This window comes from Aegilops tauschii, chromosome 6 (genome assembly GCF_002575655.3).
Source record: "Aegilops tauschii subsp. strangulata cultivar AL8/78 chromosome 6, Aet v6.0, whole genome shotgun sequence".
Lineage (NCBI taxonomy): Eukaryota > Viridiplantae > Streptophyta > Magnoliopsida > Poales > Poaceae > Aegilops > Aegilops tauschii.
Genome location: NC_053040.3, coordinates 6,887,336 through 6,913,291, shown reverse-complemented (window position 1 = coordinate 6,913,291; position 25,956 = coordinate 6,887,336). Strand labels below are relative to the sequence as shown.

Sequence of the window (25,956 nt, the reverse complement as noted above, 5' to 3'; positions counted from 1 at the left end):
TAAACCGGCCCTTGGGGGCTACACCGGCAAAAGTTACAATATTACAATTCTAAAGTACCGGTTCATCTTAAAAACATAACCCGGCCCTTGGAGGCTAAGCATGCAAAGTTGAGATGTTACAAAGTCCCGGTTTAGATGGTTATCATAAACTGGCACTTGGGGGCTACTGGAGTTGATATTTGGAATTGGACATAAGAGACAAGTGGTTATGCAGTTACCTCATATCTCTCCTTCATCAGATTCACTAAACCGGCTTCGAAGTCGCGGCTTGTGTACAGACGGTTTAAAAAACCAGAATGGATGTCTTGGGCACTGAGGTGGGCATAGCTTGATAAATTTGTGTTTCATTTGCCTTTGCCCATAGCAGAAAGCTCGTCCTTGGCACTATGCTTCGATAAAGCAACAGGATTGCCAGGAGCGGTGTGGCCGAAGCCAGTAATCATAATGTCATCTTCTTTGTCATCAGCAGCCTTCACTGGAGTTGACGGTTTGTTAGTAGCCTTAGCTGGACTTGCCGGTTTATCATCAGTTCGGGCCGGGCTTGTCGGAGTATCAGCATGGCCTGTGGCGTCACCTTCTACTTGTTCAGCTAAAAAGTCATGGTCTTGAGGTGGCGGATCATCAAGCATAGCATTAGCATTTGTCTTAACCGGATTTGGAGTCTTTTTCGGTTCAATAGTGACATTGTCATCAGACGGTTTATTTAACCTGGCCTTCTTGCTGGGTCTAGGCTTGGCACTGCAAACAAACATGAAGATCAATAAATCGGACAGATATAATATAGTAAGGATAAAATCAAAACATAACTCACCCAGGAACTGTCTTGAGGGGTGGAAGTTGTGTGGCCGTTGACTCGCCAGAGGATGAGTGAGGTGTGTCCTGATAATTTGAATCAGACGGATTAAGAGGCTGACGGAAACAACCCACCTTGGGGCAAGAAGTATCAGGAATATTAGAGACCTCTGATCGGCGATTCCGGACCAGAGTGTTCGGTAAACCGGCGGAGGTAACAACCTGGCCGCTGTGCCGGGTTGTGCGGCGAGCTCCGTGTTGCTGCGTCTTCAAAAGAAAGTTTGGGTCCAAGTGAGCAAGGGGGTGAGAAAATTTTACTTTCCGGTTTGCTCGACGGATTTTCTGTGTTGGCAGAGGATCTGAACCGGAAGAAAGAATAATTACCTCTACATCATCAGCTTGGCTGCCTTCAGCGTCATCATGATAATAGTCATTGACAATGAGGTGTATGTAAAAAGAACCAAGGGAGTCAAGTTCTACCTCTGAGTCCGGATTATCCAGATCAGCGTCAGCATTTGGTTCAGAAGACTCAGTGGTCCTCTTCTTGGCAGGTTTTTAATAACCTTGGTCTTGAGGCGAGGTGTCTTGGCCGGTTTATCCTGTGGTTTCTTCTTCCAAAACGGATATTGAGAGAGTATTTAAAAGGGTCAAGTTAAAACAAAAAGTTATATGATTCTTACAGCTGGCGGTTTATTGGAAGTGCAGAAAGGATTTAAACTGGTCTTGCTACAGACAGCCTCCAGTTCATTTAGTATTTTCTTGACAGACTCAGTAACTTCAGCGTCTGTCAGCTCAATATCAATATGTCGTTGGGGATCCTTTAAACTCCCTGTGTATTCACACATTAAACCAGGGCGCCGGCTTAAGGGCAGAATGCTCCAGGATATCCAGCAGGGAACAAAGTCAACACCTGTTAAATCGTTTGCCATAAAGGCTCTGAGCTTTGACAGTTGCGGTGCATAGTTGGACCTTTCCTTTGCAGTCAATCTTTGAGGAAAGGGATGTGTGTTGCTAAGCCGGTGAGGATGGTTACCCGGCACAGGATTTTCATTAGTTGGAGACGTATCTTTGCAATAAAACCAAGTCTGATTCCAGTCCTTGGGCTGACTATGAAGCTTGGCGTGAGGGAAACTGACATCTTTCCTCTTTTGAATAGCCATTCCATCAAGTTCAGTGTTGGGACCGTCTGTAAACTCGGTACGACGGTTTAAATAGAGGAAATCCCTAAACAGTGCAACTGTGGGCTCCTCTTGAAGATAAGCCTCACAAAATACTTGGAAATTGCAAACATGGGACACGGATTTTGGGCCAATGTCCTTAGGATGGAGTTGAAAAATAGCAAGTACATCTTGGAATTTTTTTGATCAGGGAGGGCTAAACCCTCGACCCAGGTGATCAACAAATACGACTACTTCTCCATCTTTTGGCTCAGGAGGATTTTCTAGACCGGGGACCCTCCAGTGGATGACTTCTTTCTTTGCTAAAGCGCCAGTTGCGACACATCCCTCTAGTTGCGCTTCCGTAACCCGGGAAGGGACCCAGTTACAAGCATAAAATTGTTTGGCCATTTCAATGAAAAGCTGGAAAAAGATCAATGCCGGTTTAAGATTTATGACGGACAGGCATAAAGTGACGCAAGATCAGAAGCAAAAACAGAGGCTTGTACACTTTATTAAACCGGAGTCTGACATTATTAAACCAGAGTCTGGCATTGGAGGAGTTACAAAGATAACGAATTGGCGGTTTAAGAGGGGACTAATGGTACCTACCGGATTATCATTTTCTAAAAAGTTAAACCGCCCATATCTGCGCGGAAGGTACAGATCTGAGATGACTAAGTGATGAAAAACAGGTTTCACAGACTAGTATGATAAATTCAGATCTGCAGCGTGTCAGAAAACCAAAATATATTCAGACCTAAAATACAGGTGCTTCAAAAGTTCATCAGATTCAGATGAGTTTTTCTACATGAAGGGGATGCTATAATGAGGAAAAAGGGGACTATGGCTACGACCGCACAAGAAATATCAGATCCAAACTAGCCATTTATGCTACTAAGAACAACAGGGAAGAACAGCGCCGGAGCTTCAATGAACACTGATGAACACCGAAACCCTAATGGTGGATCTAGAGCAAGGAAAGGAGAAACTTACTGATGCTGATGGAACAGCGGAGGAGCGCCGCGTTTCTCTGGTATGATCAGGTTGATGCAGCGGCCGGAGTTGAAGTCGAGGGCAGAGCTTGACGATGGCGGCTGCGTGTGACGGTCAGGTCGGCGCAAGGAAGAAGAAAGACGAAGAGGCAAGGGGGGAATGAAAAGGACCCCCTGGCCTTATTTATAAAGACGAAAGGATAAGTGACAGGCGCGAGAATCGAGGAGCCCAAATGTTGGATATGTGATAGAGCTGTCGCCTCGATTGTCGGAGGCTCATTAATGAAGGTGAGATATATGCAACCTTTAATAACAGGTGACGTCATGGCGGTTTATCATGATACTGGAAGATGAAGTCATGGCGGTTTACAAGATTTACGCGAAGGTGCTGAAGGAGGAATTTTTCTCAAGTGTTGATTGACATGAACCAGTTCAAATCAATCTGGGGCCTAATGTTGGGGATATTACTACTGGGTATAAACCGGCCATGTGAGGTCGGGTTATCCCCATAATGAGTTATTATATTTGAAGCCCAAGAAGACAAGGCTTGTGGTGCTTATGAAGGCCAAGGGCCGAAAGGCGGATTAAGGCCTGTAGACATAAACCGACATTGATATGTAAACTTGTGTTGTAAGATAGGAAGAGTAGAGGCCGGGCCGGACACGTTAATGAGCCGGCCTCGGGATTCTGTAAACCGACGGGCGTCAACCCATGTATATAAGGGGACGACCCGGTGGCGGTTTAGGGACAACAAACAACAACTCGAGAGCCAGGCATAACGAATTCGCTCCCTGGTCATCGAAACCCTAGCAATTCCACAACAACTGGATTAGGCCTTTACCTTCACTGCAAGGGGCCGAACCAATATAAACTCCCTGCATCCTTTGTCCACTTTAACCCCTTTAAGCTAACCCGTCGCGATGGCTCCACGACTCAGTCCTTTCACTAGGACATCTGTCGTGACAAAACCACGACAGGTTGGGGTTAGATTGGGTGAAGCTGGTTCTCTGTCCATCGGAGTAGGGGTATGGTCTGTGAGAGTCTGGGTTATGTGTGGTAGGGCTAGTTTTTGTGCATGTACAACCAGGGTGCTATATCCATAAACAGGTAGCACTGTTTTATTTGAAGACCGTGTTTTTACTCCACTAGATACTTCCATCACCCTCTCCAATTCAAATGGTTGATAAAGAAGAAAAGTAGTTGAATGTACACACCCTGTATGAGAGACAGATGCAGTAGATAGTGAGGAAAAAAGAGTGCATGAAATAGTTCACATATATTTTGTTTAACTAAAAAGGATAGCATGACATAATTTCACATATATGATGTGTATCTAAACTGGATTGCAAGACATAATTCAAAGATATGATGACTAACAAAACAGGATGACATGAGATAATTATATGATGTTTTTCGTAAACAGGTTCACATGACATAAATCACATACATGTTATCTAAGTAATCAGGATGGCATGATATAATTCACATATGTGATTTATATACTAAGTAGATGCATTCACGTATATGATTTCTGAACTAAGAACATGGTGTTGAATATTGTGTATATGATGTCTAAAGTATGCAATGCAAGACACCATGTGCATGATATGAGCTGTATAACCCTGCCAAATTAGAGCATACACCTCCAGGGGGGATAGGACTGCTCATCTGTCTCTGAATCCATCTCTGAGGAGCTATCTGGACCCAGCAAGAGATCTGCTTCGACAGGTAGCACTGTCTGCTCTGAAGACCTTGCTTTCACTCCAGATTTTTCCATCACCTACTCAAATGGCTGATTCACAAGAAGAGTAGTTGACTGTACAAACATTGTCGACAAATGGAAATGTAATAAAAAATAAGAATGACAAGATATAATTCAAATATATGATGCCTGGCTAAACACAATGGCATTGCATATTTCACATATCTTATGGCTAGCTAAAAAATATGATATTGCATAATTCACATATATTATACAGAAACTAAACAGGTGGCATTACAGAACGTATCTAAACTAAGCAGATGATATATATGGTGTCAAAGGAAACATATGCATGATGTGACGAACATACATCATCGTGGCAAGTTAGAGCAAACACCTCGGGGGTCAATAGGAGTGGTCGGCTCCCTCTGAATCCACCTCTGAACAGCTATCTTCCTCTGGATTACAATCTGGAGGAGGGGGAGGGTTTGCCACTGCACCCATCATGGAGCGATGTCTGCATGACATTGTATTGCCACGCAAAACTCTTCTTTTTTTCTCTACTTGTTCAGCATGACTGTGTACAATAACTAACATGCATACAAAATAAAATAGTGAGATCATGTAAGGAGAGCATGCAGAAATCTAGAGTGACGGTAACAACCAGTGGATAGATCCGAAAATAATGATAGCACGCTTATGATAGCTTTAATTTAATAAAAAGACAGATAATGATTGCTTTACTGTTTGTTTCCCACCCAACATGAACAACAGGCATACCCTAGGTGAACCAGATAATAGAGAGGGATACTATCCATTGCTGCCTCCATATGTGCCCCACGAGCATTTTATAACTCAAGTTTGAGCATTAATTTGGATCTGACTTGGAGTCTAAGAGGTGAACAGGATGATAAAGTAGCAGGTAATATTAAGCAATGCATAACATAAGCAGAATCAAAAGAGTGTGACCTCTCTTTCGGCCCCGTGTACTCCTAAGGTTCATCTGCTTAGTCGATGATGGTAATGCAGTTGCGGTGGGTGCCGGCTACGGGGAAGGAGATCTTAGGCGGAGAACGACGGCCAGGAGTCGTGATGTCTGGTATGGTGGATGCTTATGTCGATGGAGCAGCTCAGGTGAGGTGAACGACGGTGCGGTAGGAGCAGGACAAACCACACAAAGTTTTCTTCGACACCTATCTATAACTGAAGTAATTCTGTAAGGGCTCCTTTGGCTTGCATGATTCTAAAAACACAGGGATAGGAAAAACACCGGAATATGATAGCAATGCACGTGGGAAACAGAGCATTTGTAAAAACATGATTTCTTTCAACTTGCATGTTTGGTTCACACGAATTGGAAGAGCGGAGGAATGCAAAGAAACAAGGTCAAATTAAAGTCAAACAACATAAAAATGTGTACAGTTTGAATGTTATTCTGCGAGTAATGCACTTAGTCTTGTTTCCATGCTGAGGATTTTGAAAATTAGGTCCAGTTGGATGTTTTGCTCCATTCCTTTCAACCAAATGCATGAATAATTGAATAGTGGAGTACAATGGGAAAATTTCCTATTGGTATGTTTTTACTTCAATTTTTCCTTTGAACCAAAATAGCCCTAAGGGAGCGACATGATTGTAGAGTAACAAGTGACGCGACAAGTGTATAACCTCTTTGGCGTAGCCGTGTCGACCTCAGCATCATTGGGTTGGTCGTTGAAGAAGTTGCGGCATAGGTGGCCGTCCGAGGTGTGGAAGAAGATCTGAGGCATCCGTAGATGGCGTCAAGGGTACTGCTCTATTGTGATAGATGGTTCCGTCGTTGGAGCAGCTCCGGTGAGCTGTACGGCGCCGAGGCTGAAGCAGTACAAGCCAGACATCGTTAATCTCAAGTGGAATTCTAATAGCATCTCCAATAGATGATTTAAAATACATCACCAACTACTAGTAGATCTAAAATTTACATCACCAAAAACACCTGACTCTAACAGATGAGGTAAAAGCTGTTGACTTGGAACTTAACTCTCGAAACTGAATGTTACTATGGAAACTGAATGTCACTGTCGAAACTGAACGCACTAGTAGCAGAGAAGCACTTCAGATATAGTCTAGGCCGGTCGAGCAGTAGTAGCAGAGAAACAGTGATCTTAATCAACAGGCAATCGACATGGAACACAATAGCAGATACAGCCGGAGCAGCAGCGCCCGGAGCAGCAGTGCGAACTAGAGCCAGAGTAGCAACCCGTGTAGCTGCAGCAGCTCGTGTACCAGCATCAGCAGCGCGAGCGAGAGCAAGAGCAGAGCAGCAACACGAGCGAGCGGAAGAGCCTAGCAGCAGCGCGAGCGAGAGCCGGAGCAGCAACCGTGTACCAGCATCAGCAGCGCGAGCGAGAGGGAGAGCAGAGCAGCAGCACGAGCGAGAGGGAGAGAAGATCTGCATCGCGAGCGAGCGAGTGCCGGAGCAGCAACTCCTGTAGCTGCAGCAGCCCGTGTACCAGCATCGATAGCGCGAGGGAGACCAAGAGCAAAGCAGAGCAACCGCACGACCGACAGGAGGAGCAGAGCAGTGATGTTGGCTTGAACTACGTCGGTATTTCCCCAAAGAGGAAGGGATGATGCAGCATAGCAACGATAAGTATTTCACTCAGTTGATGAGACCAAGGTTATCGAACCAGTTGGCGAATCATGCGACACTACGTGAACGGCACCTGCACACAAATAACAAATACTCGCAACCCGACGTGTTAAAGGGGTTGTCAATCCCTTTTGGGCAATGGTGCCAGAAATAGGCAAACGGACATGAGAGCGTTGTAAATATTGATAGATCGAACGCCAAATAAAATAAAGTGTAGCAAGGTATTTTTTTGGTTTAATAGATCTGAAAATAAAAGCAAAGGAAAATAGTTCGCAAAGGCAAATATAATAAAGAAGAGACCCGGGGGCCGTAGGTTTCACTAGTGGCTTCTCTCGAGAAAAATAGCAAACGGCGGGTGAACAAATTACTGTTGGGCAATTGATAGAACTTCAAATAATCATGCCGATATCCAGGCAATGATCATTACATAGGCATCACGTCCAAGATTCGTGGACCGACTCCTGCCTGCATCTACTACTATTACTCCACACATCGACCGCTATCCAGCATGCATCTAGTGTATTAAGTTTATGAAAAAATGGAGTAATGCAATAAGAACGATGGCATGATGTAGACAAGATCTATTAATGTAGAAATAGACCACATCATTTTACCCTTAGTAGCACTGATACATACGTGTCGGTTCCCTTTCTGTCACTGGGATCAAGCACCGTAAGACAAAGCACCTCTTCCCATTGCAAGATAAATAGATCAAGTTGGCCAAACAAAACCGAAATATCAGAGAATAAATATGAGGCTATAAGTAATCATGCATATAAGAGATCAAAGAAGACTCAAATAAATTTCATGGATAAAAAGATAGATCTGATCATAAACTCAAAGTTCATCGGATCCCAACAAACACACCGCAAAAAGAGTTACATCATATAGATCTCCAAGAGACCATTGTATTCAGAATCAAACGAGAGAGAAGAAGCCATCTAGCTACTAACTACGGACCCGTAGGTCTACAGAGAACTAGTCACGCATCATCGAAGAGGCACCAATGTAGATGATGCACCCCTCCGTGATGGTGTCCAGATTGGATCTGGTGGTTCTGGAACTTGCGGCGGCTGGAATTGATTTTCGTCGACTCCCCTAGGGTTTCTAGTATATTGGGGTATTTATAGAGCAAAGAGTCAGTTCAGGGGGCACCCAAGGTGGGCACAACCCACCAGGGCACGCCTAGGCCTCTAGGCGCACCCTGGTTGGTTGTGCTCCCCTCGGAGCACCCCCATGAGCTTCTCCGGCCCACTGGATGTCTTATGGTCCAAAAAAATCAACAAAAAGTTTCGCTGCGCTTGGACTCCGTCTGGTATTGATTTCCTGCGATGTAAAAAAACATGCAGAAAACAACAACTGGCACTTGGCACTATGTCAATAGGTTAGTACCAATAAATGATATAAAACAACTATAAAATGATTGTAAAACATCCAAGAATGATAATATAACAACATGGAACAATAAAAAATTATAGATACGTCGGAGACGTATCAAGCAGCAGTAGCAGCAGCGGCTCCGGCTGGTATGGGTGCCGCCGCCGAGGGAGCCTCACACTGGGGGAGAGCCGCTGTGGAGATGTCGCCGGCGTCGAGGTAGCTGTGCCATGCGGGAGTGGGATCGTGCACCGGTGGTGCCGAGAGGTGGAGTTAAGGAGAAGGTGCAATTTGATGGGTGTACAACCTCTTTGGTGGTGCTAAGTAGGCCTCGGCTTCGTCCGAGGAGTCGGTGAGGATGCTGTGGTTCCGGTGGAGTAGGGTAAGGCGGCGCCGCTGTGGGGATGGAGCAGCCGCTGTAGACGAGGCGATCGTCGGAGCAGCTCCTTGGAGGTGGAGGACGAGGCGGCTGAACCGGTGGGACGATGAGATCAACGAGGGATCCTCATCCGGGGTAGTGGATGAGGGACGACGAGCTATTGCGGTGGACGACGTCGTCGGGGGAGAGGCTCCGGCTAGGCAGCGACTGGGTGGCAGACGGAGGAGGGTGGGGTTTCACGGCTGGAGCAGAGAGGTTATGGTGGCCTGGGTTTTCGAATGGCGAAAAGGAGGTGACGGAAGGGGGGAACCTTGACTTAGGGACGCGCTTGTCCGAAATGTAGGATGTGTTACAAAAGTACCCCGACCGATTGAACTAGCGGCACTTTCAACTCAGGGTTAGAACGGGGATTTCTTGTGTCGGGATTTGGCAGCGGGAGGGATTTTTCGCGCGCGTTTTAATTTCGGATAGCAAGGCGTGGGTTGAGAAGGAGCGAGTTTTCGGAGCACAAAGAGACAAAGCAATATGTGAATTTTCGGGACAACAAGGCGCGGGTTGTAATTTCGGGACAAGCCTAACGTGTACTCTACCAAATCAATTCGAACTTCCCTCGGCGAAACTAACAAAAAAAACTATTCGCGTCACACAAAGAGAGAGTCTTGTCCCATTTTACTGTATCTACTCAAACGTTGTTCAAAACTTTGAATCCATGTTATGTCCAGTTAATTTTTTTCGCTATGTGTGTAACTGTAGGATCGAAAGTATGTCTAGAGGGGGGTGATTGGACTACTTGACCAAATAAAAATCTAGCCTTTTCCCAATTTTAATTCTTTGCAGATTTTAGCAACTTAGCACAAGTCAAGCAATCAACCTACACATGCAATTCTAAGAGTATAGCAGCGGAAAGTAAAGCAATTGCACATGAAGGTAAAGGGAGCAGTTTGAGGGAGCAAACGCAATGTAGACACGGAGATTTTTTATCCGTGGTTCCGATAGGTGGTGCTATCGTACATCCACGTTGATGGAGACTTCAACCCACGAAGGGTAACGGTTGCGCGAGTCCACGGAGGGCTCCACCCATGAAGGGTCCACGAAGAAGCAACCTTGTCTATCCCACCATGGCCATCGCCCACAAAGGACTTGCCTAACTAGGGTAGATCTTCACGAAGTAGGCGATCTCCTTGCCCGTACAAACTCCTTGGTTCAACTCCACAATCTTGACGGAGGCTCCCAAGTGACACCTAGCCAATCTAGGAGACACCACTCTCCAAGAGGTAATAGATGGTGTGTTGATGATGAACTCCTTGCTCTTGGGCTTCAAATGATAGTCTCCCCAACACTCAACTCTCTTTCATCGGATTGGATTTGGTGGAAAGATGATTTGAGTGGAAAGCAACTTGGGAAGGCTAGAGAACAAGATTTATGTGGTTGGCATGGAATATCTTGACCTCAACACAAGTGTAGGTGGTTCTCTCAGAAATTGTATGTTGGAAGTGTAGGCATGTTTTGATGGCTCTCTCCACGAATGAAGAGTGGGTGGAGGGGTATATATAGCCTCGACACAAAATCTAACCGTTACACACAAATCACCAAACTTGGTGGGACCGAATCAGAAAACTCGGTAAGACTGTTAGTTCAAAATGTGAACATTAGGATTTTCGGTGGGACCGACATGTCAACTCGGTGGGACCGATGTCATTAGGGTTAGGGCATAACGTAATCTCGATGAGATCGATTACACGAACTCGGTTGGACCGATTTTGGTAATAAGCTAACCAGAGAGTTGGTCAGGCAAACTCGGTGGGACCGATTCGCTCATCTCGGCTGGACTGAAACGTTACGAAGGGGAAACAGAGAGTTTGCATTGCAATCTCGGTGAGACCGAGATCCCTATCGGTGAGACCGAAAAGTCTAGGGTTTGTGGCAGTGGCTATGTCAAGTGAACTCTGTGGCACCGGATAGATCAAATCGGTGGGGCCGAGTTTGACTTTTGGTTTGGGACATAAGTGGATATGAGAAAGTAGTTGAGGTTTTTTGGAGCATATCACTAGGCATTTTGAGCAAGAAACTCATTAAGCAACACCTCACCCCCTCTTAATAGTATTGGCTTTTCCTATGGACTCAATGTGATCTTGGATCACTAAAAGTAAAATGTAGAGTCTTGTGCTTTGAGCTTGAGCCAATCCTTTTGTCCTTAGCATTTTGAGGGGTCCACTTTCTTAACCCATGCCATGCTAATCATTGAGCTTTCCTAAAATATTTATCTTGTAATAGCATTAGCTCAATGAGCTATATGTTGTTAGGAACTACCAAAACCACCCAGGGATAGTTGCATTTTCAGTAACCTACTTAGATGAATATTTGTGCATGCCTCCCCACCCGTATCTCACATGCACTTGCATGCATAGACATGCATCCCCTCTCTTATTGACATTGCAGTCGTAACCCTCGTTTGTCTAGTAGGCCTCTCCCATCACCTTTGAGAAGCTACTCGACCACCAACCATTCGACACTCTAGCTCTGTCTCTCTCCCAACCTTATTCCCGTCCTACACGTATGCATGCATGGATTTCGACCGATCTCCCTCAATACATAGCTAGGTTTCTCTCATTCTCCACACAAATACCAGTCGATCTAATATATATAGTTATGTCTCCCCCCCCCCCCACAGACACACACCGATAGTCGAACGCAGTAGGTAGGTATCTATGCCACAGAGAAAAAATTGCATCTCTCCCCTCTCACGTTCCAGTAGGCCAGTGACGCAGGGCACACACAAATTCGATGGCTCTCTTTATCGACCGCACACCCATACACATCATCCCTCTCTTCGATTTCTATCGATATCTCACGCCGATGATGCCTCTATTATCTTCTCATGGATCGCCCCTCTATATATGATATATCTAGGCCCGTGTTTCACACAGATTGCATATGTTACACTTTTTGTTTGAGATATCATCGACACATATTCCCAGTCTATCTCTCAAGCACCCCCCAAAAAAACACTCACGAACCCACACACCATCTCTCTCTAGGTTTGTATCGCTCACACACACGCGTAGGTGGGGTACGTATACGAAGGGAAGAGGTGCATGCTCGACGCAAGTACTCATGTCTCGTTCCCAGCCACACCCGTGCGGGTACATGGTGGAGCTCATTTCTGTATGAAAAGGCAGCCCACGTGCTAATTTGTGAGTGTGTAGCGGTTGTCTACATGACGGAGGGTCATGTACCATGCATGCACGGAATAAAGTTCGACTTGATGTGTACAAAATATAGTTACCTGCTGGGGACCGTACAAAATATAAAACAATATACAATGGACCGTACAAAAGTTATTTTTAAATAAAGTTATACTGCTCAATGGACCGTACAAAATATAAAACAATTGTTATCTAGAACAAAGTAATCTGCTCCACAATATACAATGGAGCTGGCCTGCTAGGGTTGGTCTGTCGTCACAATCTCTCACACAAGACTGTGGTGGCCTCTCTCTCCCTCTTACCATTGGTCGTTGATCCGGCCCGATCCCATCCACCGGCGAAAAGAGGGAACGTGCATCGTTGCTCCTTTTGACGGCGTCGAGGCAGCACGTCTCGATCTGCGGTGCCCGCCGTTCTCTCTCACCAAGGTCCGACGCAGTAGGGCAGACCCCGCCTGCCGGCACCCTCCTGGTTACATCCCGATGCCCCCCAGGTACAGCATCCTCCCCTTCAGCCTTGCTCCACTCTGCCCATCTTCCCACATCGCTGCATGTGGAAAATCCTGCATTTGGATCTTCCCTAGTTCTTTGCCTAAAACGCAGCTCCGCCGACGTACTTTCCATGTTGCAATCTCGTCCTCACACCGTTTTACATAAACCACCGTGCTGCTATATATCTTCCCTTTTAGGACAAGGAATATGCTTTTTTCTCGTCGTAGTTGTTGGAAATATGCCCTAGAGGCAATAATAAATTGGTTATTATTATATTTCCTTGTTCATGATAATCATTTATTATCCATGCTAAAATTGTATTGATAGGAAACTCAGATACATGTGTGGATACATAGACAACACCTTGTCCCTAGTAAGCCTCTAGTTGACTAGCTCGTTGATCAAGAGATGGTTACAGTTTCCTAACCATGGACATTGGATTTCGTTGATAACGGGATCACATCATTAGGAGAATGATGTGATGGACAAGACCCAATCCTAAGCCTAGCACAAGATCGTGTAGTTCGTTTGCTAAGAGCTTTTCTAATGTCAAGTATCATTTCCTTAGACCATGAGATTGTGCAACTCCCGGATACCGTAGGAATGCTTTGGGTGTACCAAACGTCACAACGTAACTGGGTGGCTATAAAGGTGCACTACAGGTATCTCCGAAAGTGTCTGTTGGGTTGGCACGAATCGAGACTGGGATTTGTCACTCCGTGTAAACGGAGAGGTATCTCTGGGCCCACTCGGTAGGACATCATCATAATGTGCACAATGTGACCAAGGAGTTGATCACGGGATGATGTGTTACGAAACGAGTAAAGAGACTTGCCGGTAACGAGATCGAACAAGGTATCGGATACCGACGATCGAATCTCGGGCAAGTAATATACCGATTGACAAAGGGAATTGTATACGGGATTGATTGAATCCTCGACATCGTGGTTCATCCGATGAGATCATCGAGGAGCATGTGGGAACCAACATGGGTATCCAGATCCCGCTGTTGGTTATTGGCCGGAGAGGTGTCTCGGTCATGTCTACATGTCTCCCGAACCCGTAGGGTCTACACACTTAAGGTTCGGTGACGCTAGGGTTATAGAGATATTAGTATGCGGTAACCCGAAAGTTGTTCGGAGTCCCGGATGAGATACCGGACGTCACGAGGAGTTCCGGAATGGTCCGGAGGTAAAGATTTATATATGTGAAGTCTTATTTTGGTCGCCGGAAAAGTTTCGCGCATTATCGGTATTGTACCGGGAGTGCCGAAAGGGGTCCGGGGGTCCACCAAGGGGGTCCACCAGCCCGGGGGGGCACATGGGCTGTAGGGGTGTGCGCCTTGTCCTATATGGGCCAAGGGCACCAGCCCCAAGAGGCCCATGCGCCAAGAGATAAGGGAAAGGGAGAGTCCTAAAGGGGGAAGGCACCTCCGAGGTGCCTTGGGGAGGATGGACTCCTCCCTGGCCGCACCCTTCCTTGGAGGAAGGGCCAAGGCTGCGCCCCCCTCTCCCTTTGCCCTATATATAGTGGGGGGAGGGCAGCAAAACCTAAGCCCTGGAGCCTCCCTCTCCCTCCCGTGAAACATCTCCCTCCTCCCGCAGCGCTTGGCGAAGCCCTGTTGGAATCCCGCTACTTCCACCACCACGCCGTCGTGCTGCTGGATCTCCATCAACCTCTCCTCCCCCTTGCTGGATCAAGAAGGAGGAGACGTCGCTGCTCCGTACGTGTGTTGAACGCGGAGGTGCCGTCCGTTCGGCGCTAGGATCATCGGTGATTTGGATCACGACGAGTACGACTCCATCAACCCCGTTCTCTTGAACGCTTCCGCTCGTGATCTACAAGGGTATGTAGATGCACTCCCCTTCCCCTCGTTGCTAGATTACTCCATAGATTGATCTTGGTGATGCGTAGAAAATTTTAAATTTCTGCTACGTTCCCCAACAGTGGCATCATGAGCTAGGTCTATGCGTAGTTTCTATGCACGAGTAGAACACAAAGTAGTTGTGGGCGTCGATTTTGTCAATTTACTTGCCGTTACTAGTCTTATCTTGATTCGGCGGCATCGTGGGATGAAGCCGCCCGGACCGACCTTACACGTACACTTACGTGAGACAGGTTCCACCGACTGACATGCACTAGTTGCATAAGGTGGCTAGCGGGTGTCTGTCTCTCCCACTTTAGTCGGATCGGATTCGATGAAAAGGGTCCTTATGAAGGGTAAATAGAAATTGGCATATCACGTTGTGGCTTTTGCGTAGGTAAGAAACGTTCTTGCTAGAATCCCATAGCAGCCACGTAAAACATGCAACAACAATTAGAGGACGTCTAACTTGTTTTTGCAGGGTATGCTATGTGATGTGATATGGCCAAAAGGATGTGATGAATGATATATGTGATGTATGAGATTGATCATGTTCTTGTAATAGGAATCACGACTTGCATGTCGATGAGTATGACAACCGGCAGGAGCCATAGGAGTTGTCTTAATTTATTGTATGACCTGCGTGTCAATGAAAACGCCATGTAATTACTTTACTTTATTGCTAACCGTTAGCCATAGTAGTAGAAGTAATAGTTGGCGAGACAACTTCATGAAGACACGATGATGGAGATCATGGTGTCATGCCGGTGACGAAGGTGATCATGCCGCGCCTCGAAGATGGAGATCTAAGGCGCAAGATGATATTGGCCATATCACGTCACTTTATGATTTGCATGTGATGTTTGTCATGTTTACATCTTATTTGCTTAGAACGACGGTAGCATAAATAAGATGATCCCTCACTAAAATTTCAAGAGACGTGTTCCCCCTAACTGTGCACCGTTGCGAAGGTTCGTTGTTTCGAAGCACCACGTGATGATCGGGTGTGAAAGATTCTAACGTTCGAATACAACGGGTGTTGACAAGTCTAGCATGTACAGACATGGCCTCGGAACACATGCGAAACACTTAGGCTGACTTGACGAGCCTAGCATGTACAGACATGGCCTCGGAACACAAGAGACCAAAAGGTCGAACATGAGTCGTATAGTAGATACGATCAACATGGAGATGTTCACCGATGATGACTAGTCCGTCTCACGTGATGATCGGACACGGCCTAGTTTGACTCGGATCATGTATCACTTAGATGACTAGAGGGATGTCTATCTGAGTGGGAGTTCATTAAATAATCAGATGAACTTAATTATCATGAACATAGTCAAAAGGTCTTTGCAAATTATGTCATAGCTTACGCATTAGTTCTACTGTTTAAGATATGTTCCTAGAGAAAAATTTAGTTGAAAGTTGATAGTAGCAATTATGCGGACTGGGTCCGTAAACTGAGGATTGTCCTCATTGCTGCACAAAAGGCTTATGTCCTTAATGCACCGCTCGGTGTGCTGAACCTCAGCGTCGTCTGTAGATGTTGCGGAACATCTGACATACACGTTTTGATAACTACGTGATAGTTCAGTGCGTGATGCTAATGGTTTAGAATTGTGGCACCAAAGACGTTTTGAAACGTCGCAGAACAAATGAGATGTTCCGAAGACTGAAATTGAGATTTCAGACTAGTGCCCACGTCAAGAGGACTGAGAGACCTCTCACAAGTTTCTTAAGCCTGCAGACTAAGGGAGAAAAGCTCAATCGTTGAGCATGTGCTCAGATTGTCTGAGTACCACAATCGCTTGAATCGAGTGGGAGTTAATCTTCTAGATGAGATAGTGATGGTTCTCCATAGTCACTGCCACCAAGCTATTAGAGCTTCGTGATGAACTATAACATATCAGGGATAGACATGATGATCCTTGAGCAACTCGTGATGTTTGACACCGCGAAAGTAGAAACCAAGAAGGAGCATCAATTATTGATGGTTAGTAAAACCACTAGTTTCTAGAAGGGCAAGGGCAAAAGGGATACTTCATGAAACAGCAAATCATTTGCTGCTCTAGTGAAGAATCCCAAGTTTGAACCCAAACCCGAGACTAAGTGCTTTTGTAATGAGGGGAACGATCACTGAAGCAGTACTACCCTAGATACTTGGTAGATGAGAAGGCAGGCAAAGTCAACAGAAGTATATTGGATATACATTATATGAATGTCACTACAGGAAACAGGTACTTTGCCATCTGCCACGGCGGATGGCAAAGGCTCGAAAGGCGGACGGCAAAGACCTTTGCCGTCAGCCGCGGACGGCAAAAGGCTCCGGCAAAGAAGGCTACGGTAAACAGCTGCTTTGCCGTCTGCTTCCTGGAGGCGGACGGCAAAGGCTCTTTGCCGTCTGCGGCGGACAGCAAAGAGGGCGGACGACAATAATTGCGCTGTCAGTCCGTTAAGTGGCTAACGGCAGACCTTTGCCGTCCGCCGCAGACGGCAAAATTTCTCTGGTCTTTGCCGTCCGCCTTATGATGTCATCTACACGTCACTAGATGGCAGGTTCTTTGCCGTCTGCCACTGATGGCAAAGTGCAGGTTCTTTGCCGTCTGCCACGGACGGCAAAGTCTTTGCCGTCTGCCACTGTAGGCAAACTGACCAAATGGGTCAGCTCCCAGGAAGCACAGTTGGCTGCCACGTGGCTTCTTTGCCGTCCGCGGCAGACGGCAAAGAGCTCTTTGCCGTCGGTGGCAGACGGCAAAGAGCCTGCATATTGTCTGTTTTTTCTGTTTTTTATTAAATCCCACAATTTGCACAGAAAATATATAAGTTTCATATCACATATCCAGCACATATCCAGCACATAAGTTTCATATCACATATCACATCAGTTTCATCCATACACATTGTTCATACATAAGCAAGTTCCATCCATACACATAGTTCCATCCATATATATATTACAATGCAAAGTTTCATCAACATAGCAAGTTAGATGCAATGATCCATATCACATAGTTCCATCCATCATAACAAGCTAGATACAATGCAAAGTTTCATGAAAGGAAAAGCAAGCACTCCATCATAGCAAGCTAGCTTCCATGAAGTGAATGAAATCTGCAAAATGGTAAATAAGAAAGTTAGAAATAGGTGACTAGAACAAGAAGAAGACTAGAACAAGAAGTATATGTCATTTATGAGCTAACTTAGGTGAAATGGATCATATATGAGCTAACTAAGTTGAAATGGGTTGTTTATGATCTAACTTAGTTGAAATGGATCATTTATGAGCTAACTTAGTTGAAATGGGTCGTTTATGAGCTAACTAAGGTGAAGGGCATCGTTTTTGAGCTAAGTAAGGTGAAATGGGTCATTTTGGAGCTAACCTAGGTGAAATGGGTCATTTTGGAGCTAATCTAGGTGAAATGGGTCATTTTGGAGCTAACCTAGGTGAAATGGGTCATTTTAAAGCTAACGTAGGTAAAATGGATCATTTAGGAGCTCATCTACGTAAAATGGGTCATTTTAGAGCTAATTTAGTTGAAATGGATCTTTTTGAGCTAACTTAGGTGAAATGGATCATTTAAGAGCTAATTTAGGTGAAATGGATCGTTTTTTAGCTCACTTAGGTCAAATGGATCGTTTATGAGCTAAATTAGTTGAAATGGACCGTTTATGAGATAACCTTGGTAAGATGGGTCATTTTGGAGTTAACCTAGGTGAAATGGGCCATTTTAAAGCTAACGTAGGTAAAATGGATCATTTAGGAGCTAATCTAGGTAAAATGGGTCATTTTTGAGCTAACTTGGATGAACTGCATCATTTATAAGCTAACCTAGGTAAAATGGGTCATTTTGGAGGAAAATAAGCTAACTCTAGGTCATTATGGTAAGCATATTGGAGGAAATAAAGCTAAGTCTAGGTCTTTATGCATTTGTTAAGCAAAACACTAGAGAAACTTACCGTGATCAGGGAGGTGTAGGAGCGGGGTGGCTAGTGTCGCTACCTGGAGAAGGATCGTGCGATGCGTTTCTGGAGTTAAGCTGCACCAAAGATCATTTCCAATGTCTCGTTAGCATTACGACACACAAATGTTAAGACCATCAAGTAATGTCCATTCAAACTAAACTCACCGTGCTCCCAGGAGCAATCACTGGCATCGGCGGAGCGGGCTGACCGGACTTCTCGCACACAGACTGCACATTTGGTTTTCAGAACAGAGTCATACTAGTTAGTAATGAGACTCAAATGTTAAGACTAGCAAGTAATCTGCAGAAGAAACTTACCACAAGGAGCTCGTACATGGCCCTTGCCTGCATGTCATTCCGTGCCCTCTCCTCCTCCATCATCTTTCTCGTCCTCTCCTCCATCTCCCGCTGCCTCTCCGCCGCCTCCGCCAGAAGTTTCTCCGTTCTATCTCTCTCAGTCTGTATAGCAGCCTGCAACACCACTCACATGACCATTTGTAATCATTGATGGAAGCGCACACAATGTAATGGAGAAAGATAACTGAGTACGTATCACTAACCTTGATGGCGAGTTGCACTGGCCGTTCACGAGGCCTTATCTCAGGAGCGGAGCTCGACTGGCGCGCCTTGATCTCCGGGAGAGTGCTAGGACAACGGATAAGTCCATCTCCAATGGCTATGGAGCCATGGGACCTCCCGCCACCAGATATCATCACCAGCTCTGGATCAATGGGACCCTGGCTCGGGTTAAAGTCCTCCCCTTTCCTCGCCTTCCCCTCATCTCTATATCTCACGAGCTTGTTGTGGGAGGAGATGTTGGTGAAGTTGTTTGCATCATCGAGGTCAGACTGAGAGAAAGCCTTGACTTTCTTGAAAGAGCCAGTGTGGGCCATGGCATACAGGTCATACACCTCTGGCACCTTATCCGCCTTATTGTGGCGTGCCTGAAAGAGAGAAACAATGAAAATTAGTAATTAAAGGGCTCAAGCTAGCATGATGAATGAATTGCATGAATCATGAAGCAAACCACATACCCAGTTGCGCCCGAACTGATATAAGTTGGAGCTGCCTTGATGGTGTGGCACACCTTCCATTTGGGCACATTTGTCCTTGGCCTGGTTGTGGAGGGCTAGCCATTCTTGTGAGCACCACTCATCGACCAACACCTCCCAACAATCCATCCGATCCGCACACCATCTCGGAGGCGCCTATAAGTTAGCAAATAGAAACTTGAGCGCTACGGCTAAGAATTACTAAATGAAGGAACTTAAGTAGAAGGCCTTAAGAATTACCTTCATGTACTCCTCCTTACTCAGGAACTTATCGCGGCACGCCGGCTTGGTCTTCTTGATACCACGCAAGGCGTAGTAGTCTCGAACAGCCTGCACCCGAGCCTCGTGCCGTAAGTTCTGGAGTAGGCGCTTGCAGACGTTCTGGATAACATTTGCGCTGTCCTCCTCATATCCCTCCTCACACCTGTAGAATGTCTGCAATCAAATGAGACAATATTGATTAGTACAATTAATAACTAGCTAGTTGAAGATTTTGAAATGTGTAAAGGAGAAATTACCCAGAACGTCCTGATCACCATGTCAGCCCTCGTGTCGCACACGACACCGTCGATAATGACATCCGGCGGGGCCGGGGCAGCCACGTAGTGCTCCCAGCTCAACCCAAGCTCTGGAAGCCGACCCTCACCAGGCAACGTGACAAACCCCGGGAAGTTTTGCCGGCAAAGAACTCCAAGGACGGAGTTAGGCCGGCGGCCACTATGATGGTGGTCCCAACCCCTGCAGCATGACAAGGCCAACGCATTAGTTATTTCAAGAAACGTGAATGCAGAAGGTACAAAAATATTAAATGCACTTACGTACCTCTCCCCATCAGGGAAGATCAACCACCTCTGCTCGCGGGTCGCCGGCCGGGAGCCGTGTAGCACCACGCTGGTAGACGGTGCCACCCTCCTCCTCAAGATCAGTCGGCTCCCCGCCATCATCAGCATGGCCACTCGGCTCCTCGGGCTGATCCGGCCACGTACCCCATCCGGACGTGTGCTCCTCCGGGGTCTCGTGGGCCGAAGGCCAGTCGACCCGAGGCTCGTGGGCCCAAGACCCGTGGACCGGAGGCTCGTGGACCGGACTCCGTGTAGCCTCCTCCTCGGACGAGTCCACCCTAGCAGTCACGTGCTCGGGTGAAACAGCTGGGGGTGGCGGCGAGGAAGGTGCCCTAGCAGTCACCCTACCTCCTCTCCCGCGACCACGTGCCCCACCTCCTCTCTTCCTACCTCGTCCCCTGCTGGGCACCGCGGTCGACGAAGAAGGGCCCGACGGTGTGGACATACTGTCCAGCAACGCTCGGCGGAGAGGTACGTCTGGAATCGAAGACCTCAGACCACGCGCCGACGAAGAAGGGGCCTTGGCGCGCTCCCGACCAGCGCCCACCATCTTTCAACACCTGCCATGACAAACAGTAAACGAAATTAGTACAACATAAAAAAAAGACCGACATGAATAATAATATGTGTATCACTTAAGTGTATCATCATCAAGTACAACATTAAAAAATTTAATACCTGACACTAATAATAATCTGGATCAGTATCATCAATAAATGCATAATCATCATCATCACTATAATCAAAGATGGGCTCATAGGGTTCAGTGGCATCAACATGTGCAAGGCCACCTTGACGTAATCGGTCAAGCAATGACAGGTCATCCGCAGCAGTAACCTCTTCTTGTTCCGGCTCTTCTTGTTCCTCCTCTGGGGTGATGTCGGATTCACTGTCGCTGTCTACTTCAATGTTTTGGGGTGAAGTATAGCGGTTCTTGAAACGCTTTTTGGAAAGACGTGTCTCTTCGAAGAATTCTCCTTCATATGTGTATGGGTTAATGTGAGGTTCATAATCCTCTTCCTTTGGGGGAGATAGTCTAGCACGTGGCGGCACTTCATAAACGACATCCCAACCTTTTAGATTTGGATTAGTTTGGCAGGCCCACGGTAGATAGAATACTTGGGTCGCCTGTTGAGCCGTAATATAGACATCAGGAACATCTAAATGGGTGCTTTGGTTGATTTCAACTAGCCCTATATGTTCATGAGTCCTTCTAGTCTCCTTCGGCTGAAACCAATAACATTTGAAGACTACGACATTCGGTGGGTTTTCACCATAGAATAGAAGTTCATAAATTGCTTCAACTCTCCCATAATACTCGGTACCTCCTTCGCCGATAGCAGATACACAACAATTTGTAGACTTTCGGTCGGCCATAGATAGCTCTTTGCCATAGGTACGAAAGCGATACCCGTTGATGTCGTATTTGTCAAATGAACGGACCTTATAGTCAAAACCATTAGCCACTTGTCTCAATTCGGCGTCCATAGACTCTGAATTAGCCTACAAGTTTAATATGAAAGGATTGTTGCATTACGCACAAATTAGCGATTGAAACCGGGATAGCCGCCTACAAATTAGCCTACAAGTCTAATAGAAATTACCGTTTGTTTGAACCAAGAGATGAAACCGGGATAGCCGCCTCCTTGCTTTGCGAGAAGCTCATACTCTTCGACAGAATCCTTTTGGATCACCGCTCCATACGAGAATAAGGCGACGTATCGACTGTATGAAATATCCAGGAATAAGAGCAGTTCAAAGGCAATAGAAGTTGCGAAACTATGTACCGAGAACTTACTCGATGTACGGCCGCACTTCTATCAGGTTGTTGAAGATATACAACGAAATGGTCCGCCATTGTTCGTTATCCAAAGATACTGGATTTGAAACACTGGCTGGTGCGAGATTCCCTTTGAAAAGGCTGAGGTTGGATCCACCCTTTTTAGGGTCGTCAGCATTGTACCGAGGCTTCGGATTATGCAAATGACGATTTTTGGCTTCGTAGTGTGCTGTCACGAAGTTTGCCGCCTCCTCAGTGATGAATGCCTCAGCCATCGATGCTTCAATTCTACGTTTATTTTTACATTTTTGTCGAAGCGTCTTCTGCATTATGAAGTTCCGTTTGCTATAGGCATCGTATGTCTTGAACCCATTATCCCAGGCTTCTTGCAATTCGTCCTTAAGCGGTTGCATGTACACATTCATATTTTTCCCCGGATAGTTGGGCCCTGGAATTATCAACGTCAGGAAAATGTTCTTTCTTTGCATAATCTGTCCGGGGGGGGGGGGAGATTGAGTGGAAAGACAAATACGGGCCAACAACTGTATTGGGCTGCCGTCATACCAAACACACTGAACCCATCCGTGCTGATGCCGACTCGAGGATGCCTCGGATCTGCCGCTTTGTCACCATGTAATTCATCAAACTTTTTCCACGCAACACCATCCGATGTGTGTACAATCATCAGATTCCCATCTGCATCTAGTTCGGTTCTTTTGCCCGTTTTGTGCCATGTCATCTGTCTAGCCGTATCTTCGACCATGAAAAGACGTTGAAGTCTTGGTACGATTGGCATATACCGAAGAACACTAACGGGGATTTTGGTCTGTGTCTTCTCACCCATACCGTTGTCTACCACAACATACCTGGAAGACTTGCAAATGGGACAATAGTTCAAGTCCGCATAGTCAAGCCTAAACAAGACACATCCTTTCTCACAGGCATGTATCTTATCATAGGGCATCTTCAGTGCACGGAGGATTTTGTCCGACTGGTACAGGTTTGCAGGCATTACATGGCCTTTGGGTAGAAAGCGTCCAAATACTGTCATCATTGCATCGTATTATTCTCTGCCCAAGTTGAACTGAGCCTTCAGAGCCATTACTTGTGAGATGGCATCCAACTGACAAAGCTCAGTGTGCTCATGGAGCGGACGTTTTGAAGACTCCAACATTTCATTGAAGGCCTTTGCAGATTCCTCCATCTCCTCGTCCGAATCCCGAGCATCATCAAAGTCTTGCACCATGTTTTCCATCCCGGTACCATGCTCGTCGGTGCGACGACGATCCACCTCAGCTCGGTCACGTTGGGCAGACTCACCATGAAATGTCCAAACCGTATAATCGGGCGTAAAACCACTCTTCTGCAGGTGTTTGCCCATTTCAGCCTCTGTCCTCTTTTCCCAATTGCCGCACCGTAAACAGGGGCACCAGGTTTTCCTCTGGCCATTTGCAAATGCGGCTCGCACAAACCCCTTGGTTTTTGTGAACCATTCAGTGCTCCGTTTGTTCTGACCAGTGTGACCGGTGTACATCCACGCACGATCACTCATCTTGACTTTCAGAGCTACTAGACACACAACAAATATATATATATAATTCACCATGTATGTATTCATCAGTTGATCTACTTTGTCTATTTTATTACGTCCATGCAACCTACACTCTAATAGGTAATGATAGGTCCTAATCCCACCCGAGTATGTTTAGATTGGGTTCATTTTCCCATGCTATGCCCCGGATCCTACGCAAAATTTCGGCAGCACCTCCCCGCTGTTCTCCTGATACACGTCTCTGCAGTAAACAGAGAGGATGTGTACCCGGAGAACAACAGGGGAGGCACTGACGAAATTTATGCGTCGGATCCGGAGCAAAGCATATGGGAAAACGAACCCAATCTAAACATACTCGGGCTGTCCATGGATAGCGTTGGACAATTCGAAAGAATCAAGGTTATAAATATGCAAATGCATGCATATTTATAACTATGACGCTTTCGAATGGGAGACACATATTGGTTACGCATACTGATGATTCAAGACACATATATATCTAGCTATCAAGTTTCATCGGAATAGATCAAATAATTAATGGGGGAGGAGGACATGTCATTTGTGCTCACCCACAAACGAAGGGGCAGAGCTCGTCAAACGCACGGCGAGGTCGTCGAACACCAAACCTCGCAGCGATGCAACAACTGCACATTTAAAACTACCCGATCAACACAATTATATATGATGTTTTTCATAACAAAATCGAAAGATATATGACCTAACTAATAATTCACAAATATATGACCCCTTCGGCTTCTGGAAGGCCAAAGAACACCTTTTCGGGAGGTGTCGGGGGTCGGGGTGTCGTGTCGGTCTTGGGGTGCCGTGTCGGGGTCGGGGTCTCGGGGTCGGGGTGTCGGGTCGGGGTCGGGGTGCCGTGTCGGTGTCGGGGTCGGGGTGTCGGGTCAGGCTCGGGGTCGGGGTGTCGGGGTCGGGGTCGGGGTCGGGGTCGGGGTCTCGGGGTCGGGGTCGGGGTCGGGGTCTCGAGGTCGGGGTGTCGGGGTGTCGGGGGTGTCGTGTCGGGGGTCGGGGTGTCGTGTCGGTGTCGGGGTGCCGTGTCGGTGTCGGGGTGTCGTGTCGGGGTCGGGGTGCTATTTCGGGGTCGGGGGGTCGGGCTGTCGTGTCGGGGTCAGGGGGTTAGGGGGTCGGGGGGTCGAGGTGTCGTGTCGAGGTCAGGGGGTTAGGGGGTCGGGTGTCGGGGTGGAGTCGGGGTCGGGTGTCGGGGTGTGGTGTCGGGGTTGGGGGGTCAGGGGGTCAGGGGGTCTTCTCATTCTTCTACTACTTCTACTTCTTCTCATTCTTCTACTTCTTCTCATCCCCCGTCTTCTTCTTCTTCTTCTTCTTCTTCTTTCTCCTCCTCCTCCTCCTCCTCCTCCTCTTCTTCTTCTTCTTCTTCTTCTTCTTCTTCTTCTTCTTCTTCTTCTTCTTCTTCTTCTTCTTCTTTCTCCTCCTCCTACTCCTCCTCCTCCTCCTCCTCCTCCTCCTCCTCTTCCTCCTCTTCTTCTTCTTCTTCTTCTTCTTCCCCCTTCTACTTAACCTAAACCTAAACTAAAAACCTAAACTAATTAAAACTAAACTATTTAAACTAATTAAACTAAATAACCTAAACTAATTAATTCTAAACAGAAAAAACACAAAAAAACAGAAAAAAAAATGGGAGGGGCTCACTGTGGGGGGCGCCGACGGGTCGGGGAGGGGCCGGCGACGGGGGGCCGGGGCGGGGCGGTGGAGGAGGCGGGGCGGCGGGGGCCCGGCCGGCGGGGGGCCGGGGCGGCGGGGGGCCCGGCCGGCGGGGGGCTGGGGCGGGGCGGTGGAGGAGGCGGGGCGGCGGGGGGGCCGGGCGGCGAGGGGCCGGGGCGGGGCGGTGGAGGAAGCCGCGGGGGGCGCGGGGTGGCGGGGGGCCGGGGCGGCGGTGGGGCGCGGGGCGGCGGGGGGCCGGGGCGGGGGGGCGACGGGGCGGTGGGGCGGCGGGCGGCGGCGGGGTTGGAGGAGAAGGGCGCGCGAGGACGAAGTGAGTAACGGGCGGGGGGGCACTTGCCGTTAGTCAAGTGCCCTCTTTGCCGTCCGCCAGCCTTTGCCGTCCGCTTTTTTGCCTCTTTGCCGTCTGCTAGCGGACGGCAAAGAGGTGGGCCGTTAACATTTTTTCAAATGAGCGGGGGGTGGGGGCCACCAC

General features: G+C 47.2%; 1 pseudogene; it reads right to left on the bottom strand.

Annotated features, from left to right (window-relative positions):
- Nucleotides 1-344: 344 nt before the first annotated feature.
- Nucleotides 345-25,956, bottom strand: part of LOC141025661 (uncharacterized) — a 43,804-nt pseudogene continuing 18,192 nt past the window's right edge.